Source organism: Python bivittatus, unplaced genomic scaffold (genome assembly GCF_059951505.1).
Source record: "Python bivittatus isolate LINGU-HERP-01145 unplaced genomic scaffold, Pbiv_v1 ctg000530_np1212, whole genome shotgun sequence".
NCBI lineage: Eukaryota > Metazoa > Chordata > Lepidosauria > Squamata > Pythonidae > Python > Python bivittatus.
In genome coordinates, this window is record NW_028277085.1 from 7,166,579 (window position 1) to 7,182,538 (window position 15,960).

Sequence of the window (15,960 nt, forward strand, 5' to 3'; positions counted from 1 at the left end):
CGCTGCTTAGGATCTCCGTTTCTCCCAATCCCCGCGTTGAAACTGTCCAAAGAAGAGCAGAAAAGCTGGGCTTGCCTTCGAGCATAAGGCAAGAGAAGGCCCTTTGGAGCGCCTAGGAAACACAGCTCACTGAAATAAAGGGAAAGTCACCAAGAGACAGGTCGATGAGGAGAGAGTCCATGGCTGGGGAAATGAAGGGACGTCCAAGCCCAACATGGCCACAGGGCACCAACTTGGAGAAAGCTGGACCCATAGGTGGAAAACCTCTTTCCTGGAGGTGGCCCTTGGGTTGGGTTTCCTTATTTGTTAGACTTCTTGACTGCTTGATAAAGACAGTTCCTTGGGTGGTGCACCTAGCTGGGAATGCAATGCATCAGGCAGGGTGGCATTTACTTCTATGTAAACAAGTTTAGGATTGCGGGTGCGGCTCTCATCATCACCGCACCTTTGCCTTTCTTAGATGGCCATCCATGATCCTACCTGCTGTTGCCCAGTGACTCAAAAACCAGCTGTGTTCAGTCAGGCTTATTGGGGTTAGTGCAAATAGGAGTGTAATCTAAACAAAACTTTTAAGTAAACCCTTGCATCTGAAATAACTGCTTGTTTCCTCCTCTGCTTATTCCTGCCTTTATTCTCCTTTTTCCTTCTCTCCCTGATACATCAGTTGTCCAAACGACACCTCTGGACAGCTGTCATTTGAAACTCCAGGCATAAAACGGGGGCAATGTAATCTTTTACACCATTGAATTCTTCACCCCAGTTTCCTGCACAATTTTACGGTATTGCTGCGTCACTAATGGAGGAGAAAAACAGTAATTTGGAGGGACAGGACATGCTTTGCATGCAAGTCCAAGGTTTGATCCATGAACTATTTTGACCGAGCTGGAAAGACTCCAGGTTGAAACAGAACAGTTGCCAGACAAGGTATAAAATAACTCCCTATTTCCCTGGGGTGATGATCTTGCTGGTACCAGGTGCCAAAACAAGGCATTCATGAGTTTTTAGATCTTCTAACTATCCCCTACCCCAAACAAGGAGTAAATTTCACAACAGAAAGATGTGGGATCATATTATGCAACCAACAACCTTGTGTAACCTTTTAAGCCAAGCCTAAACATAACCACAACATTAAATAGAAAGAAAACTAAACTAATGAAAAGTCAGAACAACCTTCCTTAGAATTGACAATGAAGATAGCAAAGTGGTGGGTAGCTTCTGCCTTTTAGCATCAACTATCAACAGTAAAGGAACAAGCAGTCAAATACACCACAGACTAGCATTTTGTAGAGCAGCCATGAAGGCCTTGGAAGGGTTATTCAAATGCCGTGATCAGTCTATACCTACAAAGATCAGAATTGGGCAAGCCATGGTATTCCCGGTGATACTGTGTGGAAGGGAAAGTTGAACTTCAAAGACGCAAGATATGAAGAGTATTGACACTTTTGAACTTTGGTGTTGGAGAAGGCACCTGAGAATAGCATGGACACCAAGAAAACAAACCAATGAATCATCAAACAAATCAACCCAGAGTTCTTACTTGAAACACAAATGATCAGGCTCAAATGCTAGGAAAAGTGGAAGGAAAGAGAAGAAGAGGACGACCAGCAGCAAGATGAATAGACTCAGTTACAGTAGCAATGAGTACACCAATGGAAGAACTGAAGAACCAGGTTAGGGACAGATCATCATGGAGAAAATCTATCTCTATGGTTGCTAAGAGTGGACAACGACTTGATGGCACGTGATCAATCAATCATCACACATAGCCACATTATGGCTAAGTGCAAGCAGTGAACACAGCATTGTGCTAAGCCATGGGTGATTTAAATGATGGCTTGTGAAATAAACCACAGTATCCCTAAAGGATGGTTTACAGTTCACAACAAAATATATACAGTAACTATGAAGCCCAAACCTAACAAATTATATTACCATTTACAGCATGTATAAGCCTATCAGATGCATTCCTTTTGGGAAATTCCAGATGTGTTTTTAGGGTCTAATTCGGAGCCTGGAAGATTAACGTGGATGGGTTTGGATGACCTTAAGATTGTACACCTGACTTCTGGCAAAATAACTGCATGGAAGTAACATCTAATCATCTGGAATTCTTTCTGTCATCAGATTTTTTTATGGTGAGTTGGTAGGAAGACAGTATGCAAAGCCAGTCATATGGGCTGAATCTACTCCTACAAATAAAAAACATTATTGTTATTACTGTCCTAAAACATTTGTTATCTAATCAAGGATGGTCATAACACTTTTAGGAAACATAATATCAAGAACGGGGAAGGCAGGCTCTACGACAAATGGCAGATACAGTCCAGTAAAATCAAAGCCATGGGTCATGGAACAGAAATGAAACAATCCAATATCTGGTAACACAAATTAAACTGGCATAAAAAGATCTCTCTCAATATTTTTAGAATCACATCAGGGAAGGGACCAGACTACTGTTTCTCAACCTTGGCAACTTTAAGACATGTGGACTTCAACTCCCAGAATTCCCCAGCCAGCCATGCTAAACCACAGTTGGCTGAGTCCACAAATTGCATTAAGTCATAAACCATGGTTTATCAGTTACAAACGTAGGCTTCATACAACACACTAAGCTCACACCAAATAAACCACAATATAGTTTAGAGCAGTGTTTCTCAACCTTGGCAACTTTGAGATGTGTGGACCTCAACTCCCAGAACTGGCTGGGGAATTCTTGGAGTTGAAGTCCACACATCTTAAAGTTGCCAAGGTTGAAAAACACTGCAGTAGGTCAGCATGGTTGCTCAGAACGGCTGTAGTCACCCCACCAGGGCTAATCTGGACAAAAACATATTGCCAGCCAACCAAGAAAGACATGAACAACTTTATCATCAAAGGACTTAGGGCCTGTGGGTCCTTCCCCATGCCACCAATCTGATTGAAAAAGAAAAAACTACTGCACAGAATGGTGTGGCCGTAATGGACCTCAGATGGTTCTGCTTTTGCTTTCATGGCTTTGTGTGTGTGTATGTGTGTGTGTATGTGTGTGTATCAGCTGGCTCAACATTTTTGGACCAGGTTGAGTCTAAGCTTTGTATCCCTTAGGTCTGCACTGATTTTTCAACTGTTCAGTAGCTCCCAGCTTCCTAGCAAATTGAAGCACTGAATCAGTTCCCCTGAAAAAAATGCTTCTTAACCTTGCCCCCCCCGCAACTCCCAGCTGGGTTGAAGATCACAGTTCAAAGTTATTGCAGAAAGTTAACAGAGAAAGAACATGATAGGGGCCATGGATGTTCAGGCTATCAGAGATACATACATGTTTTCCACAGAACTCATGTTGAGTAAGATCAGGAAAATTTCAAAATTTCCAGCAACACACAACAGAAACCTATCGGCTATTTTTAATTTAAGGAGGGATGGGCAGAAGGCAGGGACAACTGGTAGAAGCCTGATGTCAAGGCTTTAGTAGTATTTAATGGTTACAGCTACTTGGAAATGCAACATGTGGAGTCCAAAATTCTGTTGGTCCCAAAGCAGATTTTGTGATCTTTGGTGGTTATTTCATAGATTTAAGGGATACTTAGAATGGAAGCTAATAGGTTCAGTGACTGGCTTTTCCTGTACAACCTGTTGCTTTCTTCAGTTTTTTTCCAGGTGACTCATATTTTCCATCTCTCCTATGGTACATGCTGTGGTTGATCCCAATGCTTCATTTACCCTGTTCACCTCCTGGGTTTCCTAGCCTGTCAGCACTTCCTCTACAGGGCACCTTCTACAGAACAACCTGAGGTTTACCTTTTGCACACCCCCTAAAGTAGAATTAAGCATAGTTTAAGAAGAAAACAGCTTCTCCCCAAATCCTAAGAAATACCATTTGCTGTACCCATTTGTACAAGCCCCACCCATTTTGCCTGATTGCTCCATTCACTGTGGCCCTCACACAGTAAAACATTGCCCGTTCTTCTACAAGGATTTGCCTCATTGCTTTATCTAATGTGAACTGCTTCTTTCCTTGAAAATCAATCAGGGATTCACAATCCTAAGTATAGGATAGATTTGTAGAATCCTAGAATTGTAGAGTTGGGAGGGACCCCAAGGATCAGAAGTTGCTGATCCAGCCTCTTCTTAAAAACCTCTAGAGGTGGTAACTTTACAATCTCCATAGATACACCATTCCACTGTTGTACAAATCTCACCACCATTACGTTTTTCGATATAACTTTAGCCCTAATGTGTTCAATGGGGTTTACTCTCAAGTCAGAGTACGTAGGATCTCACCCTCAGGCACAGAAGACCTGTGATGTGTTACAACTGGGATGCATTTGATCCAACCTTTATTAGGTTTACCCATCAGACAAAGCAATCATGTGGCTGGTTGACTTGCAGCTTTGTGTGATGGACAAACTAAGTCACTGCAGCTTAGTCAACCAAACATGGGTACTCAGCCTGCTGTGTCTTCCCAGAAGAACAAAACAACCACGCAGAGGGAATGCAATAAGTCGGGCAAGAGCACAATAGCTCTCATGTAGGAACCAACAACTAGTATTCAGAGACTGACTTGCTAAAATTGAGATAATACATAGGTGGAATCACTAAGACTGGATTCATACCACAGGCTTTATTTAAACCACAATACAGTAACCTATGCATTCCTTTTGGCCAGTTGGTCACTAGGGAAGTACAAGAATAGCACATTCCCCACCCATAAGAATTTCCCCCCCATGGCCTTCTCCTTGGGAGACATTTCTAAAGCTGATTTCCTTTCATCAGATTGAATGAGAATTGGTAGGAAAAGAAATGCAGGAAAATGTCTTGATCCAGCACTATGTATTACTCTTCCTATGTTTGCCCATAATCATGGCCTCTCAAATTTCCACTGAAGTTGAGAAAACTGCTTGCTTGGAGATTTTCAGCTATGTGCAGTATAGATAATTTTGCGTGTTCAACCACTGACTGAGAAACCCTTTTTGCAAGAATCCAAGGTCATTCAGCTTAAAAAACTACTTGGGGTGCCTTGCTTTAGGAGTTCCCTGCAGTCTAAGGTGGAAACATTTTTGGCAGGAATCTGCAATCATGTTACAGAACTCCCACATTGCTGGACATTCCCACCAGTAAAGAAAACATGATCCAATCTTTCCACGCCCTTCGAACAACAGGGGCTATAGCCAGGTTGTCTTGTTCGTTTTTCTGAATGGAGAGGGACATTTATTTTGATAAGTTGCCAAGGACAATTAGAGATCTGTAGTTGTTTAATGTATGTATCTGTCCAGGATGAAAGATTAACGATATAGGAAACAGCATCCATTGAGTTTAAGGGGACACACTTCTTTACATGCATTTTGCCTATAATGTGAAAGAACACCTACTGGGTAATTATTTAATACTCTTTTCAAGATGCAATCCAAACATATGGTTCTTATGGAGCATGTTCCATTCAACTCAGTGGCAATTACTTCAGAGTAAACATATTCAGGATGATCTTATTAGTCTTCTGCAATTTTTCCCTATCCTGATGTAACCATGTCAGCGAACTGACAAAACAGGTTGCATGGGAATTTGTAGTAGATTCGGTAATGTGAGCTGTAGTTTAATTTTTTTTTTTAATGCAGAAATTGATTGAAACCAAAGGTCACATAAGAGAAAATCCAGACCTGGCCAGAGAGTTATTATGACATATTGTTGGTAACAACATATAAACACTTTCCAGAGGAGGAAACATCTTACATTTCTTCTCCTGTGAACATCTGCAATGAGGATGAGAAGTTTTGGCAACAGCAAATTACCTCCCAAATGCTGTTTGATTTCCTGCCATCCATCTTTCTGTTGTTCTGTTCTGTTCTGTTCTGTTCTGTTCTGTTCATGACAGGGATCTAAATATGTTTATCTTAAAGTTAGCCCCAGTTTCCCTAGGCCTGTCTCAAGCCATTGGGCTCCCTGAGTCTTACTTCAGCATTAGTAGGTAGAAAGCATTCTGCAGTCATTCTGGAATAGCAGGTTAGCTAGAAGGTGGAGTGAGACTGTACAAGATTCACATACAGAAACAGAGTTATGGTTTCTATCAACAGTGTTGGCTACCTGGGACACTACTTCACTCTAACTTACAGTATGGCTCTTATCTTATTTGAGGCTCCAGACAACCTATGAAGATAGACTAGGCCAGTGTTTCTCAACCTTGGCAACATGAAGATGTGTGGACTTCAACTGTGTGGCCTATAAGAGCATTTGCTATAGAAGAGTCCTACTGATTGCAATGGGATCAACCTTTAGGTGAGAATCCACCAGGTTGTATGGGTCATGTTGGCATGGTCCACAGCATCCATACAAAATGCATGTTTGGCTTTTGGTGTGGTGTGAGTGGTGTGTAAACTAGGTTCTCAAGACAGAAATGGCAGTCTGGTGAGCTGAGCATGTGTCTCTGTGGCAGTAGGGACAATGAACCAAGCCATTCTGTGCACATTCAGCTGCATAGAGATTTACAGGGCCTTGTACCATAAGATGATATATCTCTATGTTTTCCATCCACGTTGGGATGAATATACTATGTCCTATCCTCAGATATGAGCCTTAGTTTTGTTTTAAGCCAAGTGAGATCACTGCCACAGCTCCACCCATTGAAACAAACATTTCCTCATTCAGGAACAGCAGGTGAAGGGCAATATTTCAGCTACAAGGTTTCCTGGGAAGGGCAGCCTACAGCCTATGGGGATAATTTTACAGGATCATTTGATCTAAATACGTTTACCTTTGATCTAAATATGTTTACCTTAAAGTTAGCCCCAGTTTCCCTAGGCCTGTCTCAAGCCATTGGGCTCCCTGAGTCTTACTTCAGCATTAGTAGGTAGAAAGCATTCTGCAGTCATTCTGGAATAGCAGGTTAGCTAGAAGGTGGAGTGAGACTGTACAAGATTCACATACAGAAACAGAGTTATGGTTTCTATCAACAGTGTTGGCTACCTGGGACACTGCTTCACTCTAACTTACAGTATGGCTCTTATCTTATTTGAGGCCCCAGACAACCTATGAAGATAGACTAGGCCAGTGTTTCTCAACCTTGGCAACTTGAAGATGTGTGGACTTCAACTCCCAGAATTCCCCAGCCAGCCTTGCTGGCTGGGGAATTCTGGGAGTTGAAGTCTACACATCTTCAAGTTGCCAAGGTTGAGAAACACTGGCCTAGGCTGAGTCACACTTACCCACAGTATGATTCAGCCTAGCCTACCTTATCAGGTCCAAGAAAATTCAGAGCTGTGAAAAGAATCTCTTTGCTCTGTCTCTCACCACTGCATCACCCTTTCTCTAAGATGGATTCAACATTCACAGGAAAGCAGCCATCTTGCTGGCCTTCTTCTTTGTTATCCCAAAGGGTTCAGTTCTGAGGATTCCTGCTGTTAGCAACGGTGCTTAGGAGAAATTTATGCTGGCCCACCTGAGTTTCATATTAAAACACAGGGAGGGAGAGAGCTGTGATGTCTCATAATAAAGACATTTAATTGTAACAAAATTGAGCCCCTTATCTGGAGTTTTATGGAAGCAATATCTGTCTCACATTATTGAGAAAGAAACATGCTTCCTTCTAGGTAAAAGATGTAACATTAACTGCAATTTAATTACCACTGGATTGAACTACACAGATAAAATTCTTTGGCAGGAAGTAATTGCTTGAAAACTGAATTGCTGTAGTTTTCAGGTCAAAGGCCCATTTCGAAATCCTCTGGAAACTGGATTTCAGCGCCTCAAGAAAAGTTCCATATAAAATGCCCCCGCTATCTGCAATGCAAGCACTCCATTGATGGAGACAGATGTTGTCGCTTTACTGTGTAAGCAACTTTGTTCCTTCCCCTGTTTGCTGTTTGAAAACTTACACTCTCTTTAAAACAGAATGAAAAGACACCAATAGATTTAGTCGCTGGGGCATCAATTACACATCTAAGCATTTCTCACAGAAGTTAACGCCACCAATAAACCAGCCTACAGTAAGCCCTGAAGGAAATTCCAGCTTTACATCTGTGATAGACATGATATGCTCTCTCTATTAGCTTTAAGTGAAACCAGGAAGCTCAGCTCAAATCATAGTGATTGTGCAAAGCAGAAACTGCATCTCAGATACTGGAGATGGGTTCAAGGTGGTCTGTCTTTGAGCTAAAGTTGCAGTAAGCTTTAAGATCGAGATGATTCAGCTTGTGTTGTGGCCCTTGAAGCAGATTGGGCCCTCTGGAAGAGAGGAAGACAATCAGTTCTGTTGTGTTCTGACATTAAAAAAAAGGAAGGCGGGGTGGGGGAGGAAAAACACATCTTTTCACTAGCATATGATTACAGATTCATAATTCTTTGGTGAAGAACAAGAAACTCCCTTTGATGAGATCCTTTTTCATATCTAGAAAAATCAAATGAACTGATTTATGAATCAAATGGTGGAGTTGTTGATGGGAGCAAGCATTCCAAGATGCAATGCTGGCCTTGTAGCTTAAGAAATTTCAGTCTCTGAAACCTGATATTGTATTATGTGGCACTGGAGATCAGCAAGAGAAATAGGTATATATATTTCTCCTCAATATGCAGATGTCCTAAGGGTGCATATGCGTGCATTTCTAAAACATGAGAACCCCAGTTCCTACAGTCCAAAATAGTCCAGTTAAGTCCAATCTTTTTATTTGTGTTCTGAATTTGAAGATGCTTTCAGGTCTTCACATTCACTAAATTACCTCATAGAAATGGAGGCATTTCAGGGTGCAAATGCAGTAAAGTTGCATTTTGAACACTTGACATATTAATAAGGAAAATTTCCTTGCATGCAGAAAATTAATATATGAGGTGATGCAGACAGACCCAGGGAAGCAATGTCAATGAACAAAGGTAGCCAGAAGATCATCAAGATTATCGTGATAAAATCATAATAATAAATATGTAAACAAAAGCATTTAAGGGGAAAATCCTTGGCTTCATTATGCACTATTATCACCACACAGATGAAACTTCTGTTTCCTCTTTTGGAAATAATGTATTTATGATAAGCCGTAGTTAGGACTTTGCGTGGTGTAAAATGATTCCAGTATCAGGCATATAAGGGATTCAGGTCAACATTCAAACTGCTTTTTAAGAGGACTACCCCCACCCCTAACCTGCCTTTTGAGTCAATTGCAACATAAACTGAAGCTGGGTTATAAAGCAGCAATCGGAGTTGAGAGATCCCATTCCATACAAGGTCATGTAAATTAAGAAGCTGTCATAAAGGTTGACATGTGATATGGTGGCACACTAGGAATGGAGATCGTTGTTTCTTTGAAGGCCTATGGGAGGAGCAAGAGAGTCTACTTCAGTGGCAATGCCTTGCACCCAGAAAGTAGGCAGCAAAGTCCAGGAAGACATGAGAAAAGGCACTGGCTGCTTTCCAGAGAAGAAGGGTCTGAAGGGCCCAAGGGGAGGAGAAACCTGTGGGACAGTGGAGAAATGAGGACATTCTACATCAGGGGTCCCCAAACTCTTCAGCTCATCAACCCCTTCATGAAGTTTCAGATTATTCATCGACCCCCAAACATTTATTATATTAAAATAATTTGATAATACTACTTTATTAGTAGTTTGAATAATAGCAATAACACTGACCCCTTGCATAGTCCCATTGACCCTTGGGGTCAACGTTGATGACTTTGGAAAACCCTGTTCTAGATTCTGGACTTACTGCACCTTCTCCACTTAGCATCATTTCTAAAAAAGAGAAGATATATCTCAAAAGGGAAAGGGGTTACCAGTTCTCATGACATAATATGCTACTGTATAAATTTAACTAAATTCTCCTTCAAGAAGTTCAATTTCAGGGGGTTTCATGGACAAGTTCATATGGTTTTCTTGGCACCCATACAGAAGTGGTTTTCTTACGCCTTCATCCAGGATGACTTTTTGAATTTCTCAAACTCAGCTACACACCTGGGGGTTCCTGGTTGTTTCCTATGCAAGTACTAACTAGTTCTTATCCTGCTTAGATTTTCAAAATCAGCCAACTTTGGCAAGGTACTTCAGATTGATAAGTAAAGCAGGGCAATTCTTAATGTAACTGCATGGTTACAACTGCTGCTTTTAAAATAAAATTGCAATAGATCTCAACATGAGGAAGATGACTGTAAACAGGGGGGCTCAGCGTCTGTCTACAACAGTGGTTTTTAAACTGGAGGTGATTACCCCCCCCAAGGGGGTAATTTGGGCACATCCTGGGGGTTTATGGAGCATTTTGTAATTGCTTGTTTGTGAGTCAAGGATCCAGTTTGGAACTGCCTAGAAACCAGGAGAAAAACTGAATTCAGTTTCATTGCATTCACATTTAAATGTAATTAAATTAAATATGGTTAATGTAATGACTTTTCAGAGGACGTGGTGGCGCAGCGGCTTAATGACGCTGAAAGTTGCCGCCCAGAAATGGTCGACACTTCAGTGGTTCGAGCCCAGCCTTCGCATAGCAGAGTGAGCTCCTGCTTCCTCCCCCAGTTCCTGTCAACCCAACAGTTCGAAAACTCATGTGAGTAGATAAATGGGTACTCTCACTCTGGTGGGAGGAAAAATGCTGGCGGCGCCTTGCAAAAGGAGTCGGGAGCAGTTGCTGGTAGCACGGAAACCGCGCATGCCTGAAAAAGGCGCGAAGCAACGGAAACCCTGCCTCCTGCGCTCGCCAGCTGGGCTCTGCTCTAGGAAGGAGGCACTGGCAAACCACTTCCGAAACACCTTGCCTTGAAAACTGCAAAGGACTCATCCAAAAAGCAGTCACTGCAGAGTCGGTAATGACTGAGTGCAGATTAAAAAAAAAAACAACTTTTCAATCAGGAATTTAATTATTTTCCATTTAGATCATCTTAAACATTTCAATGGTAACAGCTTTTGGAGGTCTTGGGGGTCACCCCTGACGTCCATATTCTTCCTTGTCATCTTCAGTTGCACAGTCCAGTCTTCCTTGAGATTTGAAAAAAGAAGTTTCCATAGTTCCTTGTGAAGTGGCCTAGCCTATTCTACCTTGAGATCTATACTGTCCATCTTACCACCTCACAATCCAAAATGGTACAGACTGTTCTGCCATCTCCGCACTCCTCATTCTGATGTAAGGCTAATTTGATTTGAGCTTCAGATACAAGCTATGCAAACCAGACATGGACAATTCCTGTTCACACTTCCCTGCAAATTTTCTGGAAATGCAGGGGGGACAAAGAGAGATAAAATAATTCAGGACTTGATGTTCTCTCTCTCAAGCCAATGAGAAAAGTTCATAAGATTCCAAAAGATCCATTCAGCGCATCATCCTGTTATTTGTACTAGCTTATGATGCATATCAGTCTGAAAAATTGTTACCCAATATAGGCTTTCAAGTGATGGTCATTGCTTGGGGTATTTTTAAAGGTACAGTAAACAAAGTTGAGGTGGTAAAATTTATCAGTGACGATTGTTTAATATAATTAAATAAAATCTTTTGGGGCTAGGAGAATATACAGCCAAACCTTGTTGAAGGGTGGCAACAGCGAGAGAGGTCAGGGTGATTGCTTTAATGTTTTCTGAAGCACCAAAATGGTTATGATTGAAGAGAAGAACCCACTGGACCTTATGCTTTTAAAAGTTTTAGGAAAATTTCAGGGTGCACTTCCATGCCAGGAAGAGTTTCTCCCTGTTGAAGAAGTATACCTGCAAAGAGCCATCGGTGGGTGGGACAAACAGGAGGAGCATAATTGTCAGACATGGTCTTGAAGTTGAATCCACTGGCGCATTGTAGCATGAGAGCATCGTAATGTTCTTAGGAAGTGCTTCTTGAGGTCTTATCTGTTCACCTGAGTGGAGAACGTCGCCTACTAGAGAAGTTTCAGCTGCCCAGCTTTTCATTTTCTTTCTTTTTCTTTCTTGGGCTGAGGACACATAGCCTTTGTAGGAATAAAGTGTGGCTTATGTAAGCTTGTGAGCAATGCCAAGTTGAAAAAAGGCACTGAACCACCCCCCACTCCCCAAAAATCAAGGGAAAAAAAGGATTTATCTCCCCTGCTCCCAGTATCTAAGAGTCCACTTCAAACTGAGTTGGGGGAGTCCTTTCTTGAAATCTATGTTACCTATTGGAGTAATTTTTTCATTTATCACATCATGTAGAACAATCCTCTTAGCACTGGAACATGTTATGGTAATTTTAAAGTAGATTACTTAAAATGCATATTTGTAAGCAACCTTTTTCTTTCTCAGCTCACAAGGATGACATGGAGAGATACTGTTACAAGGCTGAGCTGCAATTTCAGCAGATCATCACTTGACCTAATTTGGGAGTGCAACCTCAAGGATCTTTGTGCTAGAACTTCAAAACCTTTCATTAAAACGGGCCTCGGTGTTCTGATGTTGCAGGGCCGAGGCTCAGCCTGATCTTTTCTTTGAGGAGAAAGAACAACCAAGATCAAAAGATGCTTTCCAAAGTCCTTTCTCACCCACCTGCCTGCTTCTCTTGGCCACGGTTGACCCTTGGTGCTCTCCTCCTGTTGCTTGCAGTATAAAGGTAATTTGAACATTTCATAAGTAGCAAAAAACCCTAAAAAACAGGGGTGCAAAGAGCCACTTGTAGTCGCATGATCGCTCCTTTTCAGAAAGGTGCTCTGGTGAATCCCAGAAGAAATGGAACCAAAGCAGAGCAACTGAAAGGAAGGTATCAGCACACGTGGAGAGACCCTACATTTAGCGAAGAACAAACACAAACCTGCTCTTAACATGTGCAGGGGAAACCTCCCTTTTTCAAACATACAAGTAAAGTGGAAACTTCTCCCCCCAGAAATGAGATCGGCCTCATCACTCCTGAGCTTTTGAAGGTCGCTCAAGACCTGGTTATGTCAGCAGGCCTGGGGACCCCAGGGGCCAGGTGAACTAGTAAGGCGGCTCTCTTATTAACATCCCTTCACCTATTATCTTCCTTTTTTGTCTTAGTTCTGTTTTTTTATAGTTTTTAACGTTTTTAGTCATTACTGTATTACGGCTTTATGTCATGATTGTTTAATTGGATGGTTGTACGCTGCCCAGAGTAACTTTTTGTGGGATGGGCAGCCATGCAAATTTGATAGGTAAATAAATAAATAAATAAACAAAGACTGAGCATGCTCAAGAGTGATGGAATGGAGGGTATTGCAGTCAGTATCAGAGGAGCCGGGTCAATAGCACGCCTTGGAGGACCTGGCCAGCCAGAAGCCAAAAGAGCTCTGTTAAAAGGCGTGGACCTACTGAACATTTTGTTGCAAGTCCCACCTGACACCGCAGAACTGAAAAAAAGGTCCCTGAAGGAAAGAAACTCTCAAAAGCAAGGCAAGGTATTAGTGTCATGGGAGATAGAGGTGACAAGCGAGTGGAATAGGAGGAAGGGGGAAACATCCAGCGTCTCTCGAAATTGCCTTTCCACATTCGTTGAGAGGTTTCTGTTCCTTCAGCCAACCTTAAATAAACTGCGGGCCATGGAAAAAAAGATACCCAAGAGCCATAATCAAATCTTCCTTTGCATAAACAAACAAACAAACAAACAAATAAGGCTACAATCCTGGCTTGGCACTTTCCCTGGAGTAAACTCCACCGAATTCAGCGGAATTTATTTGAGTAGACATGTTCAGGATTGCACCTGAAAACAGCTGGCAGCCTCATTCGTTCATTGGGTTAAGGCAGTGTTGTCCAAACTTGGCCACTTTAAGATGAGTGGACTTCAACTCCCAGAATTCCCCAGCCAGCATGGCTGGCTGGGGAATTCTGGGAGTTGAAGTCCACTCATCTTAAAGTGGCCAAGTTTGGACAACACTGGGTTAAGGCATGTTTTGCTGAATGAGCCGTACTTGGCTGGTTCCTCAAATTGCACTGTCATGAACCATCATGCCTTATGGTATCATCATTATAAGTGTCATTATTATAAGCCATACATAAGCAAACCGAATTATGGCTGTGTGTTGGACAACATGCTTACCCATAGTGATTTGAGCTATGGATAATTCAGTTCTCTAAGTTCAGTTTTCTAGGTTTGTTACAGAAACTGGAATCGTAGCGCATATGATGCTAAGTATGATTGGACTGAGAGCCAGTTTGGTGCAGTGGTTAATGTACCAGGCTAGAAACTGGGGAGACCAGGAGTTCTAGTCCTGCCTGAGGCATGAAGCCAGCTGGGTGACCTTCAGCCAGTCCCTCTCTCTCAGCCCTAGGAAGGAGGCAATGGCAAACCACTTCTGAAAAACCTTGCCAAGAAAACTGCAGGGACTAGCCCAGGCAGTTGCCAGGAGTCAAAAAGTGACAAAGTCGCACACACACACTTGGATTATCTGTAATATAATGCATTGTGTGAACCCAGCCAGTTGATGACCACTTGAGTAAATACAGGCAATGTGGACTTGGATTTTTATATGAATATTTTTAGAATACAGTAATGGCAATCAAGAGAGTCAATGTTTTTACTCCTTTGGCCATCAAAATTAGCTGCTTCATTAGCATGCTACTGGAAGTTAAGACAATTCGCAAAGGAGGAGGAGAAGGAAAAGAAGGCTTCCAGCAAATGATCGATCAATTTCTTACATCACTTAGCTCTATACTTAAGACCTGCTCTGGAAATTTTGCCTAGGATTTTCCACATTGTGCGAAACCATAATGTGTTTTCGGCTTAGCAGGGGACATAACCCCAGGCATTGTGGCTTATAAACCATGCTTTATGGTTGAGCATGTGCTAACCAAGCCAGCTGTGGTCGAACCAGTAAACCATAGTTAACCAAACCACTGTTTAACACACAGGGGAAGCTATCTATCCAGAGGATATTACACCCCTATAAAGTCCATTTTCAAGGAAAGGCCATTCTCTGCTTTCACAGAAGGGGAGACAATACCCCTTAAAATAAAAACCTTGCAAATAAAAATAACAGCCATTTTGCTCAGCAACTTTGTTTCTGGAAGCTTTTCAATGCACCCATAGTGATAATTCTATCATCTGTAACATTACCTTCAAAGTTATCTATCATCACATGGCATTTGTGTGACATTTGAACATACAGTGTTCTGGCTGTAACCAGAATCCTTTTTCTCATTGTATCTCACAGACAAAAGCCTTCAACATCATCTCTGAAGGCAAACCAGCTTCCTGTTGCCTTCCCCATTAATAATGGTGGGGAGTCTACTTTCTTTTCATCGGCCAAAGGGTTGCTATAGCCTAAGACCGTTTTTCTCTCAATTTTTGAATTGTGGCTTTGAAAGTCAATGGGTGCCTGGATACTCAGCTGTGAAGATTTGCTTAACTTAGGACTGTCCAAGTCCATTTTAAGGATAAAGAATCACAAGAAACTGGAAGAATCAGCCCTTGGAGTGATCCATCAAGGATTAGCTCCTGGACAGAAATATTTCCTGGTCATAAGTCTCACTCCTCCCTTCTGTTCTTTTCAAATAGCGTTCATTGTCATACCTGGAGATCAGCATCTGCTACGATGACGCAAGTGTGTTTTTCTTCTCTGGCAATGCCTAACTATAATTCCAGCACACTTTTTTTCTTGAGCCCAGTTGGTATTTGAGCAGGACAGAAAGCCAAGCAGATTTACTTACCCCTCTTGTAAGTGACTTGTAGTTGCTTGGATTCCATGTTGGCTTCTTAGAGTTTGAAAACAAACCATTCAAAGGAGTCCTTGATTGAAACTTTTAAAACCAATCTCCCCACAGAGCATAGGAAAAGGTCAGCCAGAAGATGGCTGATCAAAAATGACTGTAATCTAGAGAGAGAGGCAAGTGCAGGGGGTGGAAGAGATGCCTGCCTCCACTGCTGCTATATGAGCAACAATTCATTGTAATATTTAAATTAGAAGAGGTGGGCACTCAGTCTGTGCCTATGTCTTCTTCTCCTAGAAACCACCCACCTCTTAGCCTGAGCCTACCCAATCCTGCAAGGCAGGAGAAATGGAGGTGGAGACATCACAGCTTTTAAAAGAGTTAGAGCTGGCTGGGGAATCCTGGGAGTTGAAGTCCACGCATCTTAAA

At 42.0% G+C, this 15,960-nt stretch overlaps 1 protein-coding gene across 1 annotated transcript in view; it reads right to left on the minus strand.

Annotated features, from left to right (window-relative positions):
• Window positions 1–15,721, minus strand: part of MAPK6 (mitogen-activated protein kinase 6) — a 31,605-nt gene extending 15,884 nt beyond the window's left edge. Inside the window, exon 1 of the mRNA XM_007422176.4 lies at window positions 15,532–15,721. The gene's annotated coding sequence lies outside the window, so the exon portion shown is untranslated. The remainder of the gene's footprint in view (window positions 1–15,531) is intronic.
• Between the last annotated feature and the right edge of the window lie 239 nt (window positions 15,722–15,960).